This window comes from Cryptomeria japonica, unplaced genomic scaffold (genome assembly GCF_030272615.1).
Source record: "Cryptomeria japonica unplaced genomic scaffold, Sugi_1.0 HiC_scaffold_148, whole genome shotgun sequence".
Classification (NCBI taxonomy): Eukaryota; Viridiplantae; Streptophyta; class Pinopsida; order Cupressales; family Cupressaceae; genus Cryptomeria; species Cryptomeria japonica.
The window spans coordinates 255,001-275,000 of NW_026728970.1; the positions used below are offsets into that span (position 1 = coordinate 255,001).

General features: G+C 57.2%; 1 non-coding gene across 1 annotated transcript; it reads left to right on the forward strand.

Annotated features, from left to right (window-relative positions):
- The first annotated feature begins 17,550 nt into the window (after positions 1 to 17,550).
- LOC131866490 (5S ribosomal RNA) lies at positions 17,551 to 17,670 on the forward strand. Its single transcript, XR_009365096.1, has one exon. It is a non-coding gene; the product is annotated as a 5S ribosomal RNA (ribosomal RNA).
- Positions 17,671 to 20,000: the final 2,330 nt, after the last annotated feature.

Consider the following 20,000-nt stretch of genomic DNA (forward strand, 5'->3'; position numbering starts at 1 on the left):
AGAATCGGGCGCACTTGGGGCGACTACCAGTGCCAACCCCTTATCCCGCGGTGCGTCCGACACACAGAAATTTCCAAGGCGGCCAAGGAGCCTCCCCGCATAGCAATCGGGGTGTGAGGTTACGGATGCAGCATTGATAGCAATCGAGGTGTGAGGCGAAGGATGCAGAAGTGAGAGCCGAGGGATGTAGCAGAGATAGCAATCGGGGTGTGTGATGCAGAAGAGATAGCAATCGAGGTGTGCGGTGGGAAGGGCCCAGCAGCCAGAATGCATGAAGCGACGGATGAAGCAGTGATGACAACCGGGCTGTGAGGAGAGGAGGGATGCAGCCAAGAAAGCAATCAGGGCTCGAGGCAAGGGATGCATCAAGGATAGCAATCATGTTGTGAGGCGAGATTCCAAAGGCTAAACGTGAGAGGCTGCAGGGTCGACTCAGAGAGGTCTATGCATGTGAGAGGCTGAAAGCAAGGTCGACTCGGAGCGGTCTATGCATCGGGCGCGCTTGGGGCGACTACCAGTGCCAACCCCTTATCCCGCGACGCGTCCGACAAAGAGAACGTTCCAAGGCGGCAGAGGAGGTTACCAGCCGAAGGATGCAGTAGCAATAACAGGTATAGTTCCGCGGCGGCCGAGAAGACTCACCGCATAGGAATCGGGATGCGAGGCGAGGGATGCGGCGGGAAGGCCCCGACGGCTAAACGGAAGAGGCTGCAGGGCCGCCTCGGAATGGTCCAAGCATCGGATGCGATTGGGACGACTACCAGTGCCAACCCCTTATCCCGCGATGCGTCCGATACACAGATAGTTCCAAGGCGGCCGAGGAGCCTCACCGCATATCAATCGGGGTGCGAGGCGAGGGATGGGGCGGGAAGGCCCCAACGGCTAGACGGAAGAGGCTTCAGGGCCACCTCGGAATGGTCCAAGCATCGGACGCGCTTGGGGCGACTGCCAGTGCCAACCCCTTATCCCGCGATGCGTCCGATACACAGATGGTTCCAAGGCGGCCGAGGAGCCTCACCGCATAGCAATCGGGGGTGCGAGGCGAGGGATGGGGCGGGAAGGCCCCAACGGCTAGACGGAAGAGGCTTCAGGGCCGCCTAGGAATGGTCCAAGCATCGGACACGCTTGGGGCGACTACCAGTGACAGCCCCCTATCCCGCGATGCGTCCGATACGAAGATGGTTCCAAGGCGGCCGAGGAGCCTCACCGCATAGCAATCGGGGTGCGAGGTGGGGGATGCGGCGAGATGGCCCCAACGGCTAGACGGAAGAGGCCACAGGGCCGCGTCGGAATAGTCCAAGCATCGGACGCGCTTGGGGCGACTACCAGTGACAACCCCTTATCCCGCGATGCGTCCGATACGAAGATAGTTCCAAGGCGGCCGAGGAGCCTCACCGCATAGCAATCGGGGTGCGAGGTGGGGGATGCGGCGAGATGGCCCCAACGGCTAGACGGAAGAGGCTGCAGGGCCGCCTCGGAATAGTCCAAGCATCGGACGCGCTTGGGGCCACTACCAGTGACAACCCCTTATCCCGCAATGCGTCCGATACGAAGATAGTTCCAAGGCGGCCGAAGAGCCTCACCGCATAGCAATCGGGGTGCGAGGTGGGGGATGCGGCGAGATGGCCCCAACGGCTAGACGGAAGAGGCCACAGGGCCGCCTCGGAATAGTCCAAGCATCGGACGCGCTTGGGGCGACTACCAGTGACAACCCCTTATCCCGCGATGCGTCCGATACGAAGATAGTTCCCAGGCGGCCGAGGAGCCTCACCGCATAGCAATCGGGGTGCGAGGCGAGGGATGCGGCGAGATGGCCCCAAAGGCTAGACGGAAGAGGCTGCAGGGCTGCCTCGGAATAGTCCAAGCATCGGACGCGCTTGGGGCGACTACCACTGCCAACCCCTTATCCCGCGATGCGTCCGATACACAGATAGTTCCGAGGCGGCCGAGGAGGTGGGGGATGCAGCGAGATGGCCCCAACGGCTAGACGGAAGAGGCTGCAGGGCCGCCTCGGAATAGTCCAAGCATCGGACGCGCTTGGGGCGACTACCAGTGACAACCCCTTATCCCGCGATGCGTCCGATACACAGATAGTTCCGAGGCGGCCAAGGAGCCTCACCGCATAGCAATCGTGGTGCGAGGTGGGGGATGCGGCGAGATGGCCCCAACGGCTAGACGGAAGAGGCTGCAGGGCCGCCTCGGAATGGTCCAAGCATCGGATGCGCTTGGGGCGACTACCACTGCCAACCCCTTATCCCGCGATGCGTCCGATACACAGATAGTTCCAAGGCGGCCGAGGAGCCTCACAGCATAGCAATCAGGGTGCGAGGCGAGGGATGCGGCGAGAAAGCCCCAACGGCTAGAGGGAAGAGGCTTCAGGTCCGCCTCGGAATGGTCCAAGCATCGGACGCGCTTGGGGCGACTACCAGTGACAACCCCTTATCCCGCGACGCGTCCGATACACAGATAGTTCCAAGGCGGCCGAGGAGCCTCACCGCATAGCAATCGGGGTGCGAGGCGAGGGATGCGGCGAGAAGGACCCAACGGCTACACGGAAGAGGCTTCGGGGCCGCCTCGGAATGGTCCAAGCATCGGACGCGCTTGGGGCGACTACCAGTGACAACCCCTTATCCCGCGACGCGTCCGATACACAGATAGTTCCAAGGCGGCCGAGGAGCCTCACCGCATAGCAATCGGGGTGCGAGGCGAGGGATGCGGCGAGAAGGACCCAACGGCTACATGGAAGAGGCTTCGGGGCCGCCTCGGAATGGTCCAAGCATCGGACGCGCTTGGGGCGACTACCAGTGACAACCCCTTATCCCGCGACGCGTCCGATACACAGATAGTTCCAAGGCGGCCGAGGAGCCTCACCGCATAGCAATCGGGGTGCGAGGCGAGGGATGCGGCGAGAAGGACCCAACGGCTAGACGGAAGAGGCTTCGGGTCCGCCTCGGAATGGTCCAAGCATCGGACGCGCTTGGGGCGACTACCAGTGACAACCCCTTATCCCGCGACGCGTCCGATACACAGATAGTTCCAAGGCGGCCGAGGAGCCTCACCGCATAGCAATCGGGGTGCGAGGCGAGGGATGCGGCGAGAAGGACCCAACGGCTAGACGGAAGAGGCTTCGGGTCCGCCTCGGAATGGTCCAAGCATCGGACGCGCTTGGGGCGACTACCAGTGACAACCCCTTATCCCGCGACGCGTCCGATACACAGATAGTTCCAAGGCGGCCGAGGAGCCTCACCGCATAGCAATCGGGGTGCGAGGCGAGGGATGCGGCGAGAAGGACCCAACGGCTAGACGGAAGAGGCTTCGGGTCCGCCTCGGAATGGTCCAAGCATCGGACGCGCTTGGGGCGACTACCAGTGACAACCCCTTATCCCGCGACGCGTCCGATACACAGATAGTTCCGAGGCGGCCGAGGAGCCTCACCGCATAGCAATCGGGGTGCGAGGCGAAGGATGCGGCGAGAAGGACCCAACGGCTAGACGGAAGAGGCTTCGGGTCCGCCTCGGAATGGTCTAAGCATCGGACGCGCTTGGGGCGACTACCAGTGACAACCCCTTATCCCGCGACGCGTCCGATACACAGATAGTTCCAAGGCGGCCGAGGAGCCTCACCGCATAGCAATCGGGGTGCGAGGCGAGGGATGCGGCGAGAAGGACCCAACGGCTAGACGGAAGAGGCTTCAGGGCCGCCTCGGAATGGTCCAAGCATCGGACGCGCTTGGGGCGACTACCAATGACAACCCCTTATCCCGCGACGCGTCCGATACACAGATAGTTCCGAGGCGGCCGAGGAGCCTCACCGCATAGCAATCGGGGTGCGAGGCGAGGGATGCGGCGAGAAGGACCCAACGGCTAGACGGAAGAGGCTTCAGGGCCGCCTCGGAATGGTCCAAGCATCGGACGCGCTTGGGGCGACTACCAGTGACAACCCCTTATCCCGCGACGCGTCCGATACACAGATAGTTCCGAGGCGGCCGAGGAGCCTCACCGCATAGCAATCGGGGTGCGAGGCGAGGGATGCGGCGAGAAGGACCCAACGGCTAGACGGAAGAGGCTTCAGGGCCGCCTCGGAATGGTCCAAGCATCGGACGCGCTTGGGGCGACTACCGTTGCCAACCCCTTATCCCGCGATGCGTCTGATACACAGATAGTTCCGAGGCGGCCGAGGAGCCTCACCGCATAGCAATCGGGTTGCGAGGCAGATTATTGGGAAGGGAACCCCCTGGGATGCGGCTCAAGCAGTGCCCAAAGGGACTGGAATGCGGAATCACATCGAGAGACCCAAATGCTATACGAGGGCTCAAATCGAATTATCGATTTGGCCACGACATGGACGCATCGGAACGACTACCTTTGCCGAACCACTCGCAATTGCATCCATACCGAAACCAATAGACATTTCCGTTAGAGCCCTCGCATAGCATTCGGGAATCTCGCATGCCCCTCTAAATCGACCAATGCTGGCGCTCAATGAAAATCCGAGCGCTACCACCGTTCGAGCGCCAGCATTGGTCGAGTTAGAGGGGCACGGGGGAGAATGCTCCAGTCAACACCTCCCCTATATAAGTTATTTGTCCGATTCTCGCACAACCGTAGTCTGCCTCGTCGAATCAAACAACGGTCCCAGATTCCGACTTCCGTTCCGTAGAGACCCAAAAGCTAGATGGAGGCTCGCAAGAAAGAGAGTCGGCGCATAGCAATCGGGTTTCTCGAACGTTTAGGGACCGAGCTCACTTGCGGATAGGGCAAAATCCGCCAAGCAACCCAAAAGCTAGACGGGGGCTCGAATCGAATCGCCTAGGCGGCCACAACAACGACGTGTTGGATCGACTACCAGTGCCAAACCATTCAGCAAGACTAGTCTGTGTCGAGGCCGGATAGAGATTCTCAGAGAGCGCTCGCATAGCATTTAGGAGACCTGCCGCGTCCCTCACACTCGACAAATGGTGGTGCACGTTTATAAATCCGAGCGATCCCAACCCTTTCAAGCACCAACATCGGTCGAGATAGAGGGGCACGGAGGGGGCTGCGTGAGACAACACAGTCCCCTATATAAGTTATTTGTCCGATTCTCACACATCCGAAGAATGGTCATCAAATCGGACAACAGCCCAAACTTCCGACTTCCGTCCCAGAAAGCCCAAGAGCTATCTAAAACGTTCATGGCCGGAACTCGATCGCGGCTATACCAGTCCGCCAAGCAACCCAAAAGCTAGACTGGAGCTCTAGTCGAATCACCTCTGTGGCCATTGCAAGGACGTGTTGGAGCGACTACCATTGCCGAACCATTCCGCAGGTCGAGTCCATACCAAGGCCGCATAGAGATTCACGATGAGCTCCTGCATAGCAATCAGGAGACTTGCCGTGTCCATCACAATCGATAAATCCTGGTGCAAGATTTTTGCATCCGAGCGCTCCAACCAGTCGAGCACCAGCATCAATCGACATAAACGGGCACGGGGGGAGGATGCTCGAGAACACTACCTCCCCTATATAAGTTATTTGTCCGATTCTCAAGCAGCCGAAGTCTGGTCATCGAATCGGGTCAAAGACCACAACTTCCGACTTTACCCACAATGCAAGTCATCGAATCGAACATCGGCCCCCGAGTCGGACTCCATGCGTATGTCAGGTCATCGGACCCAAATTCCGCCTTCCTGCGCATGGCGGGCCATCAATATCAACTCGGTCATCGGACCCAAACTCCGCCTTTTTGCGTATGGCACGCCTTCAAATCGGTCATCGGACCCAAATTCCGCCTTCCTGTGCATGGCGGGCCATCAACATCAACTCGGTCATCGGACCCAAATTCCGCCTTTCTGCGCATGGCACGCCATCAACTCGGTCATCGGACCCAAATTCCGCCTTCCTGCGCATGGCAGGTCATCGGACACAAATTCAGACCTCGCCAATATGCCTACGTATCGAATCGGTCATCGGACCCAACTTCCGACTTCATCCATACTGTAGGGTCTTTGAGGTTGGCGCGGTGCGCTCAACCCAGGGAGTCGACCCATCGAAGCATACACCTCCCCTATATAAGCTGTCACGGGGCTAGACCGGCCTGCTGCCCAAACAAGCTTTTTCCTTCCAAAGGAGGTCAAACCTCATGCGGCACTGGCAAACCTTACTCACGACTTCCATTGCGGACAAGTCCTTTCTTGTTTCCAGACTACGCCATACCCTTTTCAAGTGTCCACCACCTGACCACATTAACACACACCCATGCGGAATAGAAGTGCATGCCAACCCTCTCACGGGTTTCTTTCATCCTGATGCTCCTAGCACTCCCTTCAAGTCCCCGACTCTACTCTAGCACTGTCTTGTCGCACCATCCTTGCACCCCGGGTACAAGCTTACAGGTCTTCTCGATGTCTTCGTCTTCTTGAGTCCCCCATAAGACCCTGACTACTAACACTGACCCATCCGGAACTCCTTAAGTCCTCCGGCTCCAACTCTGCACACTCCTTGAGCATGCCCAGCACTCCCACAACACTGGCACCCCATGTTGGCCTCCCTCGGCTCCTCTGAACCCTCAAGCACCAAACATATCTCATGGGATGACTAGACTCCCTGAGCTAGCTTCCTGTTTGTCCATCTCCACACAATGAACACAACACTGGGGCAATCGATAGCTTTATTGTTATGAAGAGACGGCCCCTGGCTCGATCTACAAACAATTCCAACTCTGTTGCTGGTCACTATCCTGAATACTTCCCAAGCATTCGATTACAAGTTCCTGCCCCTAGATCAACGTCCACTCTTGAAACACCAGCACAGATACCACTGCACCTCGCCCCTGGCGTTAGCTTCTTAGATAGACTCCTGATCCACGAAGACCCTATCTCTTTCGGAACTCAACCTGGCGCACCACTGACTCCCTCCCGAGCCTGCGACGGCTTACCCAGTACACAACTCAGAACTCCTTCCTGAACAAGGACTCCAAGTCACACTGCTTCGGGCCCCTGGCCTATGCCTACATGGCTTCACTGGTGAACCCGGTTCCCTGTACATCCTATGCACAATAACCAGCTCCATGCAAACACTCAGTCTAAGCCTCTCAGACTGACAAAACACCTTGCACTCCTACTTGGGCACCAAGCTCTTCACTCCATGATCCAATCCAATATCCTTGGTCGCTGAACTCTCCTTCAACTCGGCTGTGCTCCCAAAACAACTCGCCTACGGACCATGTCCACTTTTCGGTCATGCAACTCATCCATCTTTGTCACCCTCTTGGACTCGCCTCATGGCTCGGCTCCACATGAGCACACTTTCGGAACCCAGTCCCTACTGCCACATTTGACCCCCACTCTAGGGCCTTGAGATCCCGGATCTCAATGCAAATCCCACTTCAGGTAACCTAGGTGCGTGCCCGGCACATCACCCCACTTGTTCCACAAGACACATGGACTTCCAGCTCTGCAACTCAACCCACATAGCTTGCCCAACTCTCAAGCTCCAACATTCCGATATAGATAGCCCCTTGCACGGCCATCCCCCCCTTACAAGATCTTGGGTACTCCATTTCCCCAACCGGGACAATCCATTGCACGATCATCCTTCTCGCAAGAGCCTAGGTACTCCACTTCCCTAGTCCTCGGGTCATAGACAACTCCCCGGGAGTCATCCCCAACATTGGCTCAGTTACTCCGCTTCACTGAGATAGGGACCATGAGAATGCATCCACCAGTAAACCTCACCATCCAATGATAAGGCGGGGTTACTCTACTTCACCCCTAATGTCCATGTAGGACCTCTATCTCCTTGAGACTAGAGGGCAGGGTTACTCTTCTTCACCCCTAGGAGGAGGTGTCTACCGCAGACCACCTTGGTGCACTCCTGGCACTCGGCTATTCTCTCAACCGACCCCCATATATAAGTTTTTCGTCCAATTCTCACACAACTGTAGCTTGGCATTAACCCTTTGTCAATCACCACAACTTCCACCTGCTGAGAATAACAAGGGACTTACAACCCCAGAAGCCTACTGATCTCCCTGAGACAGCAGCCCCTTACATCCTCCCCCACTTAAAACAGGCGACGTCCTTGGCGCCGGACCATTCGACCCGAGTCTCGTCCTTCGCAACATTAGGACCTGTTAAAAGTGAACTTCAGATTCACTGTGCCCTGCACTTGTATCGTTTTTGTCCCTGACATACTTGATACTTGCCAGCATACCCCATACTGGACTTTCACTTGCATGAATCCCATCCATGGCTAACTCGCTTCGGCAACACTCTGAGTCCAACTCACTGCCTCCGCACTGATCTTGTGAAGACGCTTCCTTGCCTCCAACTGATCTTTGCTGCTAGTCCCTGACTCAACAACATATTGCAAGAACCCCGTTCTTGACTTCCACTGAGATGACTGTCCTTGTTTGAACATCTGTGAAACAACTCTGTGATATTCGGTTGCACCATGCCCCATACCGGCTTCTACATCTCCAAGACTCCACCGTTTGCACTGCAACACGACAAAACACCACAAACCATGCTCACCTCTCAACTCAGCCACTAGTGCCATCCTCGACGACACCCTTGTCTTCCAACTTCCACTGCTCCCGGATCCAATCCTAGCATCCACTGAAAGACATGCTTGCTACCAACCCTGTTGTGCAAGCCCCTGGTATCTGGCCACCCTGAAGACACATACTCCACTGACCAAAACACCCAACTGACTTCCCAAGTCGCACATTCAACCTTCAGCTCTCAACTTCCTTTCTGTAGTGCCATCCTGATTTCCTGTTGACTGACCCCGGTGCGCCCCGCGTCTTATCCTTGTCCCCAACAACTCAACTCAAGAACAACAACCAACATACTCCCATTGATCCACCTCTAGCTGCACATGATCCTCCTGGTACTTGTCAATCACTTCCACCTCCTTGGTGTACTCTCGCAAACCCACACCTCATGAGTCTGCCTAGGTGCACTTCCTTGAAGACACCCATCTTGCCTTGCGTCCCACACATTCGATCTTGTCTACTTCAATCTGCTGTACTACTTTGTCTGACTGATGCACTGTCCACGGAACGCCCTGCGCCCTCGGTGCTGCAACCCAAAGAAACTACCAACATCATTCAGCCGACCAACCTCTCGTGCATAATGCCTCTGCAATCCACATCCAATGTGGGCAAGGTACTCACTCCTTCCCTTGACTTTCTCTTGTGACGGTCCCATCTTTGGTTCCCAACCTTCAGACCTAACTCGCCACAAGTCCATACCTCAGATCATGTCCCAGACACAATCCTACATCTTAGGTGCACTTCCCTGAAGACACCCAACTCTTGCATTACATCCTACACATTCAGTGAACTCACTTCCATCCATTGTGCCACTTTGTCTGACTGACGCACTGTCCACGGAACGCCCTGCGCCCTCGGTGCTGCAACCCAAAGAAGCCACCAACATTTGTAAGCTAGCCAACCTCTTGTGCCCGATGCCTTTGCAAACCACATCCAATGTGGGCAAGGTACTACCTCTTTCCCTTGACTTCCTTTGTGACTTGGCCCCTCACTGGCTTTCCACCATCGGACCTGCTTCGCCACCCAATTTACACCTCGGATCATGTCCCGGACACAACCCTACACCACACTGGGAATGACCTTACGCCATCCACAGCCCAAATTGTTACACCTCGGACCCGTCCTTGACAAGATCCTACACCACACTGTACCTTACAGCTCCATCGATTTCACCTCGGATCCGTCCTTGACAAGACCCTACACCACACTGCTCCTCGCAGCTCCTACCTCCTTTGACTGGTCTTAAATGCCACTGCCCTTGGACACTGCCATATCAAATCTTGCGGCCCTGCCGACTGCTTCCAGCACTGAACCCAGTTCAATACCGACTCACACCTTGCCTACTTCGCTCCACTCGAACTACTAAGGCACTTCCCGTGCAAGATTTTTCCAACCAAGAGATCCACTCCTGATCCCTTGTCGCTCCACTAGCATAGTCCCTTCCCGATGGAACTCGGCCCCAGGCACAAACTCCAACCAGCTGACTACCACTCATGGAACTTGGCCACGGACTTCACCACCCTTATCCCTACCTGGATTGGCCTCACATTTTTAGTGACCACGCCCTGCTAGCCACCCTGGTCTACCTGTCCTCGACACTGCAAACCACAATCCGCCTTCGCAGTCTTCCTCTGACCACTTGATAGCCCAGCTACCTCAGCTCATCTAACTGGCCCTGCCAATTTTTATGCTCTGATACCAACTGTCACGGGGCTAGACCGGCCTGCTGCCCAAACAAGCTTTTTCCTTCCAAAGGAGGTCAAACCTCATGCGGCACTGGCAAACCTTACTCACGACTTCCATTGCGGACAAGTCCTTTCTTGTTTCCAGACTACGCCATACCCTTTTCAAGTGTCCACCACCTGACCACATTAACACACACCCATGCGGAATAGAAGTGCATGCCAACCCTCTCACGGGTTTCTTTCATCCTGATGCTCCTAGCACTCCCTTCAAGTCCCCGACTCTACTCTAGCACTGTCTTGTCGCACCATCCTTGCACCCCGGGTACAAGCTTACAGGTCTTCTCGATGTCTTCGTCTTCTTGAGTCCCCCATAAGACCCTGACTACTAACACTGACCCATCCGGAACTCCTTAAGTCCTCCGGCTCCAACTCTGCACACTCCTTGAGCATGCCCAGCACTCCCACAGCACTGGCACCCCATGTTGGCCTCCCTCGGCTCCTCTGAACCCTCAAGCACCAAACATATCTCATGGGATGACTAGACTCCCTGAGCTAGCTTCCTGTTTGTCCATCTCCACACAATGAACACAACACTGGGGCAATCGATAGCTTTATTGTTATGAAGAGACGGCCCCTGGCTCGATCTACAAACAATTCCAACTCTGTTGCTGGTCACTATCCTGAATACTTCCCAAGCATTCGATTACAAGTTCCTGCCCCTAGATCAACGTCCACTCTTGAAACACCAGCACAGATACCACTGCACCTCGCCCCTGGCGTTAGCTTCTTAGATAGACTCCTGATCCACGAAGACCCTATCTCTTTCGGAACTCAACCTGGCGCACCACTGACTCCCTCCCGAGCCTGCGACGGCTTACCCAGTACACAACTCAGAACTCCTTCCTGAACAAGGACTCCAAGTCACACTGCTTCGGGCCCCTGGCCTATGCCTACATGGCTTCACTGGTGAACCCGGTTCCCTGTACATCCTATGCACAATAACCAGCTCCATGCAAACACTCAGTCTAAGCCTCTCAGACTGACAAAACACCTTGCACTCCTACTTGGGCACCAAGCTCTTCACTCCATGATCCAATCCAATATCCTTGGTCGCTGAACTCTCCTTCAACTCGGCTGTGCTCCCAAAACAACTCGCCTACGGACCATGTCCACTTTTCGGTCATGCAACTCATCCATCTTTGTCACCCTCTTGGACTCGCCTCATGGCTCGGCTCCACATGAGCACACTTTCGGAACCCAGTCCCTACTGCCACATTTGACCCCCACTCTAGGGCCTTGAGATCCCGGATCTCAATGCAAATCCCACTTCAGGTAACCTAGGTGCGTGCCCGGCACATCACCCCACTTGTTCCACAAGACACATGGACTTCCAGCTCTGCAACTCAACCCACATAGCTTGCCCAACTCTCAAGCTCCAACATTCCGATATAGATAGCCCCTTGCACGGCCATCCCCCCCTTACAAGATCTTGGGTACTCCATTTCCCCAACCGGGACAATCCATTGCACGATCATCCTTCTCGCAAGAGCCTAGGTACTCCACTTCCCTAGTCCTCGGGTCATAGACAACTCCCCGGGAGTCATCCCCAACATTGGCTCAGTTACTCCGCTTCACTGAGATAGGGACCATGAGAATGCATCCACCAGTAAACCTCACCATCCAATGATAAGGCGGGGTTACTCTACTTCACCCCTAATGTCCATGTAGGACCTCTATCTCCTTGAGACTAGAGGGCAGGGTTACTCTTCTTCACCCCTAGGAGGAGGTGTCTACCGCAGACCACCTTGGTGCACTCCTGGCACTCGGCTATTCTCTCAACCGACCCCCATATATAAGTTTTTCGTCCAATTCTCACACAACTGTAGCTTGGCATTAACCCTTTGTCAATCACCACAACTTCCACCTGCTGAGAATAACAAGGGACTTACAACCCCAGAAGCCTACTGATCTCCCTGAGACAGCAGCCCCTTACATAAGCTATTTGTCCGATTCCCACACCTGTGTAGTTTGCACCTCTGACCAGGACATCGACCCCAACTTCCGAACTCGACTGCAACGACGGCACCAGCGCCTTGGTGCGCACCTTGCGACGCACAGTCCCAACATTCGCCTTCCTGCACATGGCAGGTCATCGGACCCAAATTCCGACCTCGCGAGTATGCCTACATATCGAATCGGTCATCGGACCCAACTTCCGACTTCATCCATACCGTAGGGTCTTTGAGGTTGGCGCGGTGCGCTCAACCCGGGGAGTCGACCCAACGAAGCATACACCTCCCCTATATAAGCTATTTGTCCGATTCCCACACCTGTGTAGTTTGCACCTCCGATCAAGACATCGACCCCAACTTCCGAACTCGCCTCCAACGACCGAACCAGCGCCTTGGTGCGCACCTTGCAACGCACAGTGCCAACATTCGCCTTCCTGCACGTGGCAGGTCATCGGACCCAAATTCCGACCTCGCGAGTATGCCTACATATCGAATCGGTCATCGGACCCAACTTCCGACTTCATCCATACCGTAGGGTCTTTGAGGTTGGCGCGGTGCGCTCAACCCGGGGAGTCGACCCAACGAAGCATACACCTCCCCTATATAAGCTATTTGTCCGATTCCCACACCTGTGTAGCTTGCACCTCCGATCAGGACATCGACCCCAACTTCCGAACTCGACTAAAAAGACCGCACCAGCGCCTTGGTGTGCACCTTGCAACGCACAGTGTCAACATTCGCCTTCCTGCACATGGCAGGTCATCGGACCCAAATTCCGACCTCATGAGCATACCTACTAATCGAATTGGTCATCGGACCCAACTTCCGACTTCATCCATACCGTAGGGTCTTTGAGGTTGGCGCGGTGCGCTCAACCTGGGGAGTCGACCCATCGAAGCATACACCTCCCCTATATAAGCTATTTGTCCGATTCCGACACCTGTGTAGTTTGCACCTCCGCTCAGGACATCGACCCCAACTTCCGAACTCGCCTGCAACGACCGAACCAGCGCCTTGGTGCGCACCAAAAGTGCGCACTTTTGGAGGGCACTTTTGTGCGCTCCAAAGGTGCGCACTTTTGGAGGGCACTTTTCTGCGCTCCAAAGGTGCGCACTTTTGGAGGGCACTTTTTGGAGGGCACTTTTCTGCGCTCCAAAGGTGCGCACTTTTGGAGGGCACTTTTTGGAGGGCACTTTTCTGCGCTCCAAAGGTGCGCACTTTTGGAGGGCACTTTTTGGAGGGCACTTTTCTGCGCTCCAAAGGTGCGCACTTTTGGAGGGCACTTTTTGGAGGGCACTTTTCTGCGCTCCAAAGGTGCGCACTTTTGGAGGGCACTTTTTGGAGGGCACTTTTCTGCGCTCCAAAGGTGCGCACTTTTGGAGGGCACTTTTCTGCGCTCCAAAGGTGCGCACTTTTGGAGGGCACTTTTTGGAGGGCACTTTTCTGCGCTCCAAAGGTGCGCACTTTTGGAGGGCACTTTTCTGCGCTCCAAAGGTGCGCACTTTTGGAGGGCACTTTTTGGAGGGCACTTTTCTGCGCTCCAAAGGTGCGCACTTTTGGAGGGCACTTTTGTGCACTCCAAAGGTGCGCACTTTTGGAGGGCACTTTTCCTGTGCTCCAAAGGTGCACACCTAGGTGAGCACCTTCGACCACACCTTGTAGCACACCAAACTCTGACTTTCGACTTCATCCGCAATGCAGGGTCTTTGAGGTTGGCGCAATGCGCACAACCAGGGGAGTCGACCCATCAAACCCAACACCTCCCCTATATAAGCTATTTGTCTGATTCTCATACATGCGTAGCCTGCAGGAGCAATTAGGACATCGACCCCAACTTTCGGCTTCTAAACGAAAACAAGGTCTTTGAGGTTGGTGTAATGCGAACAACTAGGGGAGTCAACCCATCAAACCCAACACCTCCCCTATATAAGCTATTTGTCTGATTCTCATACATGTGTAGTCTACAGGAGCAATTAGGACATCGACCCCAACTTTTGACTTCTTAACGAAAACAAGGTCTTTGAGGTTGACGTAATGCGCACAACCAGGGGAGTCGACCCATCAAACCCAACACCTCCCCTATATAAGCTATTTGTCCGATTCTCATACATGTGTAGCCTGCAGGAGCCATTAGGACATTGACCCCAACTTTTGACTTCTTAACGAAAACAAGGTCTTTGAGGTTGGCGTAATGCGCACAACCAAGGGAGTTGACCCATCAAACCCAACACCTCCCCTATATAAGCTATTTGTCTGATTCTCATACATGTGTAGCCTGCAACAACGATTAGGACATCCACCCCAACTTCTGAATTCGTCTGCGTTGACCGCACCAAAGGTGCACGCCTTGGTGCTCACCAAAATCCGACTTCCGACTTCTTCTGCTATGCGGGGTCTTTGAGGTTGGCGCAGTGCGCACAACCAGGGGAGTCAACCCACCGAATGCAACACCTCCCCTATATAAGCTATTTGTCTGATTCTCATACATGCGTAGACTGCAGCAATGATTAGGACATCCACCCCAACTTTTGACTTCTTAAACAAGACAGGGTCTTTGAAGTTGGTGCAGTGCACACAACCAGGGGAGTCGACCCATCAAACGCAACACCTCCCCTATATAAAGCTATTTGTCCGATTCTCATACGTGTAGTCTGCAGCAGCGATTAGGACATCGACCCCAACTTCCGAATTCGTTTGCATTGACCGCACCAAAGGTGCACGCCTTGGTGTGCACCCTGGAGTGCACTTTGGTGCTCACCTCGGTGCACACTTTGGTGTGCACCTCGGTGTGCACCAAAGGTGCGCACCTTGGAGCGCACCAAAGGTGTACACTTTGGAGCGCACCACATAGGGTCTTTGAGAGGTTGGCGCAGTGCGCACACCAAGGTGGGTGTTGAGGTGCGTGCCGAGGTGGGTGGGTGCTAGGGTGCGCTCCATGGTGGGTGCCAGGGTGGGTGCGTGCTAGGGTGGATTCCAAAGAGGGTCATAGGGTGGGTGCCAAGGTGGGTTGGTGATATAGTGGGTTCAAAGGTGGGTACTAGGGTGGGTTCCAAGGTGGGTCACAAGTTGGGTGCCAGGATGCGTGGGTGTTAGGTTGGGTGCCAAGGTGGGCTCCTGCGTGGGTGGGTGCTAGGGTGGGTTTCAAGGTGGACGCGAGGGCGGGTGCCAAGGTGGGTAACAAGTTGGGTGTTAGGATGGGTGAGTGCTAGAGTGGGTGCCAAGGTGGGTGGGTGCTAAGGTGGATGCCAAGGTGGTTCACAGGGTGGGTGGGTTCTAGGGTGAGTTCCAAGGTGGGTCACAGGTTCAGTGCTAGGGTGGGTGTCAAGGCGGGTGTCGAGGTGCCTGGGTGCTAGGGTGTGGATGCCAATGTGGGTCATAGGGTGGGTACTAGGGTGGGCTGCAATGTGGGTGCCAAGGTGGGTAACATGCTCGGTGGGTTCTAAATTGGGTGCCAGGGTGGGTGTGCACCCACCTTGCCCGAGGTGGGTGCCAAGGTGCCAGTGTGGGTGGGTGCTAAGGTGGATGCCAAGGTGGGTGAGAAGGTGGGTGATAGGTTGAGTGGTAGGATGGGTGGGTGCCAAGATGGGTCACAGGGTGGGTGCAAGGGTGGGTAGGTGCTAGGGTTGGTGTCAGGGTGGGTGGGTGCTAGGTTGGGTTCCAAGGTGGGTGCGAGGGTGAGTGTCAAGGTGGGTCACAGGTTAGGTGCTCTAGGGTGCAAAGGTGCCAGGGTGGGTGCTAGGATGGGTCGATGCTAGGTGTGAGTGGCAAGGTGGGTCCACAAGTGTCAAGGTGGGTGCCGAGGTGGGTGCCAAGTCGGCGACTGCTATGGTGGATGCCAAGGTGGGTCACGGGGTGGGTGCCAAGTTGCTAGGTTGGGTTCCAAGGTGGGTGCCAACGTGGGTGCTAGGGTGCGTGGGTTAAAGGGTGTGTCACAACGTGGGTGCCAGGATGGGTGCGCACCCACACTGGCCAAGACGGGTGCGGGTGCAAGGTTGGGTTCCAAGCCCGGTCACAGGCTGGGTGCTAGGATGGGTGGGTGCCAAGGTGGGCACCAGGGTGGGTGCACCCACCCTGGCCAAGGTGGGTCACGGGGTGGGTCCTAGGGTGGGTAACGGGGTGGGTACTAAGGTGCGTGCCAAGGTGGGTCATAGGGTGGGTGCCAAGGTGGGCACCAGGGTGGGTGTGCACCAACCCTAGCCAGGGTAGGTCACGGGGTGGTTGTCGGGGTGGGCGTCAAGGAGCCAAGGTGGGTGGCAAGTAGCCAAGTTGCGTGCCAAGGTGGGTGTCGGGGTGGGTGCCAAGGATCCAAGGTGGGTGCCAAGGAACCAAGGTGGGTGTCTGGGTGGGTGCCGAGGTGGGAGCCAGGGTGGGTCCCAAGGTGAGTGCAAAGGTGGGTGCCAGGGTCAAGGTGAGTGCCAATGTGGGTTCCAAGGTGCCAGGGTCAGGGTGAGTGCCAATGTGGGTTCAAAGGTGCTAAGTTGGGTGCGAGGTTGGGTGCGAGGGTGGGTGGGTGCCAAGGTGTGCTAGGTGGAAGCCCGGGTGGGTCGGCATCCCATGGGTGTCGAGTTGGGTGCCTGATGGGTGCTTCTTGTCAAGTTTTAGTCGTCGGGACTCATTTCGAGCCTTAGAGGTCGTTTCTTGTCCGGTTGCCCTGTCTTCGACCTGGGAACCCAATTTTGGTCCTCGGGTCCCATTTTTTTTTGTCTCGCATCCCACTTTTGGCCTGTGGCCTTTTCGGGGTCGATTCTCGTTTTGGGCATCAGAGCATGTTTCTTCTCCTAAAACCCAATATTTGTTTATTAAGTCTCGGAACACATTTTTGTTCTCGTGGACCCATCATGGGTCTTGGAACGCATTTGTGGTCCTTGGGTCCCATTTTGCATCCCGAAACTTGTGTTTTGGTGCTTGATCCCTATTTTGGGTGCCCACCTTGCACCAAGTGCGCACCCGGGGCAAACCGAGCGCCTTGGTGCACCAGGGCAAGATCGAGCGTGCACCCGAGGCGCCGCCGAACATGCACCAAGGTGCACTCGGCCCACATGTGAGCGCAGGTCGTTGCGCCCGAGGTGGTGTGTGGGCACCGCGTTGCAGACGGGACACTGCACGCACACGACGCCCCCTCCAGGTGCACGCACGTAGGCCGGGCCGGGTGCACACCCGACGCCCTAGCAAGGTGCGCGCACCCGGGCAGGGCTCACACTTGGCGAACGGGGCGCACTTCGCGAGGGAGGGTGTGCACCTCGACGGGGGTGGGTGGCCGGGGTGGATTCGCACGTGGGTCGCGGTTTGCTAAGTACACACTGCGACAAGCTCATAACGGGTGCGATCATACCAGCGTTAGTGCACCGGAATCCATCAGAACTCCGCAGTTAAGCGCGCTTGGGCCGGAAGTAGTACTGGGATGGGTGACCTCCCGGGAAGTCCCGGTGTTGCACCCTTTTTTAGTTTTTCGCCGGGCGTCGCAATGCTATTTGAATAAACCTTTTGCCCGTTTGCGTTCTCGTCGGGGGCCGGGCCGGGCCGGGGTGCGCTGCCCGCACTACCGCGCGCGCAGGGGGGCGACACCGAGCGCGCACCCGAGGCGCCCCGAGCACACAGGCCACGGTGCAAACCCGGGCGTGTTGTGCGCGCACCCCGGTGCGCCCGAGGTGCTGGGCGCGCACCCAGGTGAAATCGGTGTGCACCTCGGCCAGTGCGCGCTCGGTCGAGTCGCGCACGTTGGCCAAGGTGCACGGGTGATGTTTCTTACTCTAAGGTTCCGCACCAGACGCCCGGGGACAGGTGAGCGAAGCTGGGCGGGGCCGGGGTGCGCGGGCCGGGGCAGGTGCACGCAGCTGGAGAGAGCTTTGGAGCACACTTCGGAGCGCACCAATGATGCGCTCCATTCAAAAGTTTCCTGAAAAGGGCAAAAAAAGTTGAGATTATAGAATTTCCCATTGAGAGATTGTAAAAAAAAAAAATTTAAAATGAAGGAAACGCGGGTGCCAAGGTGAAGGAAACGCGGGTGCCAAGGTGTGCGCAGCCCAGCCAAGGTGTGCGCACCAAGGCGCCCACCCTGGCGAAGGTGCACGCAAGGTGCGCACCCGAGGCAAACCGGACAATTAACCCAACTTTCGACTTCGCGCGCACCTTGGAGCGCACTTCGGAGCGCTCCTTGGTGCGCACCAATCTTGGGCACCTCGGAGTGCACCATGGCGCCCACCAAGGTGCGCACCCGGGGCAAACCGAGCTCCGACTTCGTGCGCACCTTGGAGCGCACGAAAGGTGCGCACCATGGCGCCCACCAAGGTGCGCAGCCCAGCCAAGGCGTGCGCATCAAGGTGCGCACCCTGGCGAAGGTGCGCACCCGGGGCAAACCGAGCTCCGACTTCGTGCGCACCTTGGAGCGCACAAAAGGTGCGCAACCCAGCCAAGGTGTGCGCACCCCGGTCAAACCGAGCTCCGAATCGTGCGCACCAGAGGTGCACGCCATCGTGCGCACCTTGGAGCACACTTCGGAGCCCTCCTTGGTGCGCGCCGATGTTGCGCACCTCGGAGCGCACCCGGGGAAAACAATGCAATTAACCCGACTTTCGACTTCGTGGGCACCTCGGAGCGCTCTCGGGTTCGCACCTCGGAGCACACCGAGGTGCGCACCTTTGATGCGCTGCCTTCACCAATTTCCAGAAAAGGCAAGAAAACATTGAGAAGGTGTGCGCACCGAGGTGCCCACCCTGGCGAAGGTGCACGCGAGGTGCGCACCCGGGGCAAACCGGGCTCCGACTTCGTGCACGCCGCACCTTGGAGCACACTTCGGAGCGCTCCTTGGTGCGCACCAGGGCGCGCAACCCAGCCGAGGTGCCCACCCCGGCGAAGGTGCACGCGAGGTGCGCACCCGGGGCAAACCGGGCTCCGACTTCGTGCACGCCATGGTGCCCACCGCGGCGAAGGTGCACGCGAGGTGCGCACCCGGGGCAAACCGGGCTCCGACTTCGTGCACGCCGCACCTTGGAGCACACTTCGGAGCGCTCCTTGGTGCGCACCATGGTGCCCACCAGGGCGCGCAACCCCGCCGAAGGTGCACGCGAGGTGCGCACCCGGGGCAAACCGGGCTCCGACTTCGTGCACGCCGCACCTTGGAGCACACTTCGGAGCGCTCCTTGGTGCGCACCATGGTGCCCACCAGGGCGCGCAACCCCGCCGAAGGTGCACGCGAGGTGCGCACCCGGGGCAAACCGGGCTCCGACTTCGTGCACGCCATGGTGCGCACCGCGGCGAAGGTGCGCACCCGGGGCAAACCGGGCTCCGACTTCGTGCACGCCGCACCTTGGAGCACACTTCGGAGCGCTCCTTGGTGCGCACCAGGGCGCGCAACCCAGCCGAGGTGCCCACCCCGGCGAAGGTGCACGCGAGGTGCGTACCCGGGGCAAACCGGGCTCCGACTTCGTGCACGCCGCACCTTGGAGCACACTTCGGAGCGCTCCTTGGTGCGCACCATGGTGCCCACCAGGCCGCGCAACCCATCCAAGGTGTGCGCACCAAGGTGCACGCGAGGTGCGCACCCGGGGCAAACCGGGGTCCGACTTCGTGCACGCCGCACCTTGGAGCACACATCGGGGCGCTCCCGGGTTCGCACCGGCGTTGCGCACCGTGGTGGGCACCTCGGAGCACACCAAGGTGGGCAGCGAGGTGCGCACCTTTGATGCGATGCCTTCACTAATTTCCATAAAAGGCAAAAAAAAAACGAGATTTTAAAATTTCCGTTTTGAAAGATAGTGAGAAAAAGGGA